The following is a 6,000-nucleotide window of genomic DNA, read 5'->3' as shown; positions in this document are numbered from 1 at the left end:
AACATGGGACTGGGTATCATAGCAATTACAGAAATATGGCTCAGGGATGGGCAGGACTGCCAGCTTAATGTTCCAGGATACAAATGCTACAGGAAGGATAAAAAGGGAGGCGAGAGAGGAGGGGGAGTGGCGTTTGTTGAGGGATATCATTACAGCTGTGCTGAGGGAGGATATTCCTGGAAATACATCCAGGGAACTGAGAAATAAGAAATGGATGATCACCTTATTGGGATTGTATTGTAAATCCCCTAATAGTCAGAGGGATATTGAGAAACAATTTTGTAAGGCAATCTCAGCTATCTGTAAGAATAATAGGGTGGTTATGGTAGGGGACTTTAACTTTCCAAACAAAGACTAGAACTGCCATAGTGTTAAGGTGGTGAGGAATTTGTTAAACATGTACAAGAAAATTTTCTGATTCAGTGTGTAGATGTACCTCCTAGACATGGTGTAAAACTTGACCTACTCTTGGGAAATAAAGCAGGGCATGTGACTCAGGTATCAGTGGGGGAGCACTGAGGGGCCAGCGGCCATAATTCTATTAGTTTTAAAATAGTGATGGAAAAAGATAGACCAGATCTAAAAGTTGACTTTCTAAATTGGAGAAAGGCCAATTTGGACGGTATTAGGCAAGAACTTTCAAAAGCTGATTGGGGGCAGATGTTCACAGGTAAAGGGACGGCTGGAAATTGGAAGCCTTCAGAAATGAGATAATGAGAATCCAGAGAAAGTATATTCCTATTAGGGTAAAAGGAAAGGCTGGTAGGTATAGAGAAAGCTGGATGACTAAAGAAATTGAGGGTTTGGTTAAGAAAAAGAAGGAAGCATATGTCAGGTACAGTCAGGATAGATCAAGTGAATCCTTAGAAGTGTATAAAGGCAGTAAGAGTATACTTAAGAGGGAAATCAGGAGGGCAAAAAGGGGACTTGAGATAGCTTTGGCAAATACAGTTAAGGAGAATCCAAAGAGATTAAGAACAGAAGGGTAACTAGGGAGAGAATAGGCCCCCTCAAAGATCAGCAAGGCAGCCGAAGAATATAAGGGAGATACTAAATGAGTATTTTGCATCAATGTTTACTGTGGAAAAGGACATGGAAGATATAGAATGTAAGGAAATAGATGGAGACATCTTGAAAAATGTCCATATTACAGAGGAGGAAGTGCTGAAGTGCCGTTTGTCTTGAAAAGCATAAAGGTGAATAAATCCCCAGTACCTGATCAGAACTCTGTAGGATGCTAGGGAAGTGATTGCTGGGCCTCTTGCTGAGATATTTGTAACATCGATAGTCACAGGTGAGGTGCCAGAAGACTGGAGGTTGGTTAACGTGGTGCCACTATTTAAGAAAGGTGGTAAGGACAAGCCAGGGAACTATACACCAGTGAGCCTGACATCGGTGTGGGCAAGTTGTTGGAGGGAATCCTGAGGGACAGGAGGTACATGTATTTGGAAAGGCAAGGACTGATTCAGGATAGTCAACATGGCTTAGTGTGTGGGAAATCATGTCTCTCAAACTTGATTGAGTTTTTTGAAGAAGTAACAAAGAGGACTGATGAGGGTAGAGCAGTAGACATGATCTATATGGACTTCAGTAAGGTGTTCGATAAAGTTCCCCATTGGGAGACTGGTTAGGAAGGTTAGATCTACAGGGAGAACTAGCCATTTGGATACAGAACTTGCTCAAAGGTAGAAGACAGAGGGTACTGGTGGAAAGTTGTTTTTCAACCACGACACCTGTGACCAGTGGAGTGCCACAAGGATCGGTGCTGAGTCCACTACTTTTCGTCATTTACATTAATGATTTGAATGGGAGCTTAAGAGGTATAGTTAGTAAGTTTGCAGATAATGCCAAAATTGGAGGTGTAGTGCACAGTGAAGAAGGTTACCTTGGATTACAAAGGGATCTTGATCAGATGATCCAATGGGCTGAGGGAAATGGAGTTTAATTTAGATAAATGCGAGGTGCTCCATTTTGGGAAAGCAAATCTTAGTAGGACTTATATACTTAATGGTAAGGCCCTACGGAGTGTTGCTGAACAAAGAGACCTTGGAGTACAGGTGCATAGTTCCTTGAAAGTAGAGTCGCAGGTAGATAGGACAATGAAGAATGCATTTCCTTATTTGGTCAGAGTATTGAGTGCAGGAGTTGGGAGGTCATGTTGCGGCTGTACAGGACATTGGTTAGGACACTTTTGGAATATTGCGTGCAATTCTGGTCTCCTTCCTATCTGAAGGATGTTGTGAAACTTGAAAGGGTTCAGGAAAGATTTACAAGAATGTTGCCAGGGTTGGTGGATTTGAGCTATAGGGAGAGGTTGAATAGGCTGGATCTTCAGAGGTTGAGGGATGACCTTATAGAAGTTTATAAAATCATGAGAGGCATGGATAGGGTAAATAGACAATGTCTTTTCCCTGGGGAGGGGGAGTCCAGAACTAGAGGGCATAGGTTTAGGGTGAGAGGGGAAAGATATAAAAGAGACCTAAGGGGCAATTTTTTCATACAGAAGATAGTCAGTGTGTGGAATGGGCTGCCAGAGGAAGTGGTGGAGGCTAGTACAATTGCAAAATTTAAAAGACATCTGGTTGGGTATATGAATAGAAAGGGTTTGGAGGGATATGGGCCAGGTGGCTAGATTGGATTGGGATATCTGGTCGGCATGGACAAGTTGGACCGAAGGGTCTGTTTCCGTGCTGTACATCTCTATGATTCCAAGAGCAAGCAGAGGCAATATAAGGTAAAGGATACTATTCTTAGAGGGCTGTAGGAGCTGAAGAACCCAGGGTATTGTGTAGAAATCATTAAAAATGGCAGGACAGATGAAAGATGCAGTCAATAAAAGCACACAAGTTTTAGCAATAGGGGAATAGAGTACAAAAGCAATAAGTAATAAACGCTGTATAAAGCACTGGTTCAACTTCCACTGCAGTATTAGGTCTGGCACTGCTCTTTAGGTAGGATGTGAAGGCTCGAAATAAGGTGCAGAAGAGATTTAAAAGAATGGTTCCTGGGAAAATGGACTCCAGTGATGAAGACAGATCAGAAAAGCTGCATTTCTACTTCAAGAAGAGAAAGCGGAGAGGAGGTTCAAAATCATGAGTGATCTAGACAGAGAGGGAGAAACTGTTTCCATTGTTGGAAGGCTTGAAAACCAGAGGGATATAAGTTTAAGGTGATGAACAAAGAAGCAGCATTGTGAGAAAATATTTTCAGGCAGTCAGTGGTTAAGAAGCAGCAGCATTGTGCAAAATATTTTCAGGCAGCCAGTGGTTAAAAAAGCAACAGCATTGTCGGAAAATACTTTCAGGCAGCAATTGGTTAAGAAGTTGCAGCGTTGTGGGAAAATATTTTCAGGCAGCCAGTGGTTAAGCTGTAGCATTGTGGGAAAATATTCTCAGGCAGCCAGTGGTTAAGAAGCTGCAGCATTGTGGGAGAATATTTTCAGGCAACGCATGCTGAAGATCTGGAATTCACTATGTACAAGTATAGTGGAGGCAGAGGCAATCACAGCTTTCAAAAAATGAATTGGAGCATTATGTGAAAAGAAAAATTTTCAAAAAGACAAGAGAGTGGGACTGAGTTGTTGCTTTACCAGAGAGAAAGCTGGCATAAACATTCCAGCCCAAACAGGCTGTGCTATAACCATTTGTTGACTCGAGAAAAAATGGCTGGACAAACTACTTGGTTTCAAGAAAGTGGCTCAATGCCAACTTCTCAAGGGGCAAATGTCAGGGTGGAGAGGGTAGAGAAGGGGCTATTGAGTTAACAGCAAAGCCCACATCCCTGTGAATGAATTAAAAACCAAATGCCAATGACCAAGGGCGACAATCTGCTAAAGTGTGAGATCAAACTGACTCTTGTATAAAACTGAACTCCACCTCAAAGCAGGATGTGCTGGCTTCAATGGCCTGCCTCCTTCCAATGGGAACCTGGCAAGTTTCTTACCTTGTTGACTATGTCTTCTCCTTTGCGTTTTTCCTCAAGAACATTTTAATTTTCTGATAAAGGGCCTGGACTCCCTTCTGCAACTTACTCCAGTAATGCTTGGAGTTCAAAACGCTCTGATAGGCGATGTCATCAAGCACGCAGTCGTACAGGTTGGACTCTAAGCAGGTGACATTGGTGGAAGCACACTGTCTGTCCTCCTGGCTGCACTGGCAGACCTTATAGTCACAAGGTTCTCTTTGGAAATAGCTAGGCTGGTAGTTCTTGGTATGGAGGATGGCACCCGTCTCCTTGTCCATAATGCCCCGGATTCGCGACATGCTACTATTAAGGCAGTTGCAGTACCAGTCACTCCACTGGGCCCATGTATAAGAAGAGGTGTCTAGCGAGATGACAACAGGCATGTCCATGTGAGGCGTAGTTGTGGTCTCTTGCACTGTAGGACTTTTGCCTGGGACCTTCATGATGGCTTTGCTTCTGGTAAGAATAATGGGAACTGAAGTCTCCGGAATGACAGACATGCGTACCTGCTTGGGCTCAGTCTTTTCCATTTCTGAATAATGTTTGGTTATTATTTCTAAACCATTGTCTAAAACAATCGGGGGTTTGCTGTCTTTTATGCTGGCAATTTTGATTTTGGTTTTGTTGCCGAGTAAAATTGAAGTAGCAGTTTCAGTCCAAGCACCGTTAGCACTGGCGACCACGATCTCGTCCCCACTGCTGAGGACAATGGAAGCAGACGTTGCATTTTCTGAACCCTCAGCATCAGAGATGATGATTTCCGTCTGGCTGCTGCTGTCTGTAGGAGAGCTACTGTTGTTCCCAGTGCTGTCCAAACTAGTGACTATGATCTCATCCCCAGCTACCAAGATGATGGGAACAGCGCTCTCTTTTGCTGTGCTGTCTGAGTTGGCAACAATGATCTCTGCCCCCTTGCCGATGGTGACCGGGGCGGCTGTGGTCTGCCCAGAGTGGCTGGAATCACTGATGGAGATCTGCGAGGAGCCCATCAGGATGATGGGGGAGGAGGAGGTGGAGGTGTGCGCCTGTTTTGCCTGGGTCCTGCTGGCAGATGGGGATGAGCTGGGGCCAGTGAAGGGCCGGAGGCTGGAATGGCTGTCAGATGGGGCAGCAGATGGGACGGCAGTTTGGGCTTTGTTAGCAGACTTGGCAATGTACTGGGCTGCAGACTGTGTGCCATACTGGGTACCAGCTTTGGTTGTATGCTGGGTGGCATGCTGGGCAGCTGGCTGGGTACCAGACTGGGTGATGTGCTGGGCAGCAGGCTGGGTACCAGATTGGTTGCTATGGTGGGCTCTGGACCGGGTGCCTGCCTTGGTGGCGTGCTGGGTTGCAGGCTGGGTGCCAGACCTGGAGGCATGCTGGGCAACAGACTGGGTGCCAGACAAGGTGGCGTGCTGGGCAGTAGGTTGGGTGGCATGCTGGGCAGCAGGTTGGGTTCCAGACTGGGCAGCATGCCGAGTGCCAGATTGAGTGGCATGCTGTGTAGTAGCTTGAATGCCAGACGTGGTGATGGGCTGGGCAGTAGGTTGGGTTGCATGTTGGGTTCCAGACTGGGTGGCGTGCCGGCGGCCAGACTGAGTGGCGTGCTGGGTGGCAGGTTGGGTTCCAGAGGGGGTGGCGCGCTGGGCGGCAGATTGGGTTCCAGACTGGGTGGCATGCTGGGTGGCAGGTTGGGTTCCAGACCGGGTGGCGGGCTGGGCGGCAGGTTGGGTTCCAGACGGGGTGGCATGCTGGGTGGCAGGTTGGGTTCCAGACAGGGTGGTGTGCTGGGCGGCAGGTTGGGTTCCAGACTGGATGGCACGCTGAGTGGCAGGTTGGGTTCCAGACTCGGTGACGTGCTGAGCGGCAGGTTGGGTTCCAGATTGGGCGGAGTGCTGAACGGCAGGTTGGGTTCCAGACTGGGTGACGTGCTGGGCGGCAGGTTGGGTTCCAGACTGGGTGGCGTGCTGGGTGGCAGGTTGGGTTCCAGACTGGGTGACGTGCTGGGTGGCAGGTTGGGTTCCAGACTGGGTGGCGTGCTGGGCGGCAGGTTGG

Source organism: Chiloscyllium plagiosum, chromosome 51 (assembly GCF_004010195.1).
Source record: "Chiloscyllium plagiosum isolate BGI_BamShark_2017 chromosome 51, ASM401019v2, whole genome shotgun sequence".
Taxonomy (NCBI): domain Eukaryota; kingdom Metazoa; phylum Chordata; class Chondrichthyes; order Orectolobiformes; family Hemiscylliidae; genus Chiloscyllium; species Chiloscyllium plagiosum.
This window is presented reverse-complemented; position numbering follows the sequence as displayed.